Source organism: Chrysochloris asiatica, unplaced genomic scaffold (assembly GCF_000296735.1).
Source record: "Chrysochloris asiatica unplaced genomic scaffold, ChrAsi1.0 scaffold00213, whole genome shotgun sequence".
Lineage (NCBI taxonomy): Eukaryota > Metazoa > Chordata > Mammalia > Afrosoricida > Chrysochloridae > Chrysochloris > Chrysochloris asiatica.
Window position 1 is genome coordinate 4135174 of NW_006408731.1, and position 1184 is coordinate 4136357.

A 1184-nucleotide genomic window follows, 5' to 3' on the forward strand; every position below is an offset into this window, starting at 1 on the left:
TCGCTATGAGTCAGTTCCAACTCAATAGCACCTGACAACAACAACAACTGTTCGTGTAAGGATGACATATTCCAGAACCACATCAATACAACTAACTATTTCAAGGACAATGAAACACCTTTTTTTAATGATGATTCCCTTCAAGAAGACAGAATATCTAGTTTCATGCTAATAAATTCAAAGATACATAGTTTTATATAGTTCTGCAAACAATCATAGGCTTTTTCTATGATGAATGTGAATCTGTTTCCTAACTTCTAGAGGGCCTCCCATTGTCACCAGCATGTATCTATAACAGCATACATGAACACGGCATCTACTGCTGCAGTCAGTGGGCCAAGGACTCCATCCTGCTGAGTGGCTTCATTCCTCTCTTGCTGTCATGACACAAGCTCGCTGCAATGACCTGCCCAGTGTCAGCAAGTTATGCTATATTTCAAAGTCTCCCCAGAAATATACCTCACAATACAAACACCAGTCCATGTGGATATCATCATTAATAACAAAGGGTGATTAAGTGCCATCTTTCAAAGATTCCTACAAGTGTTCAGTATCACCAAGGTCTGATGACCTTACTGATTGTGCATGAGACCTCATACCAACTCTTAAGAAGTATTGTATCCTTCCTGCAGCAAATTCTTCCAATCTGACTAAACCCCTGATATCACTTGTATTGATAGTGACTGCTTCCATTCTCCACTCTGCATCGTTGACTTAACCTGCTTATTGATCAGCGCAACAATAAGCCATGCACCATTTAGTTCAGCCAACACAACCTATGTTCTAAGATTGTAAAACAAAGTTAAGTATCAAAAGTATCAAGGACATTAAGTTCTTATGTCTATTTGCTGTAGTAAAAGGCCTATTGTATGTTTAAGTTCTGAGCAATCATTCCAGATTCACTTTTTATTGCTAGACCTTGAAAAAACCACTTGCTCTACATAAACTAGTGCTTCAATAAGCATGCCAGCTTTCCTTCATACATAATAGATAAAACTGAGTTTGTATTTTGAAAATAGGTAAATGAGAGGAATTTTTGTCACTTTTTTTTTTAATGTTTTATTGTGAATTATGTGATAGTTTACATGGGAGAACATTAGTTTTACATTCATTCTATCGTATATTGTCTCATTGCCATGGTTACAACCTCCTCCATGCATTATCAACCAACCAAAGGTATACCC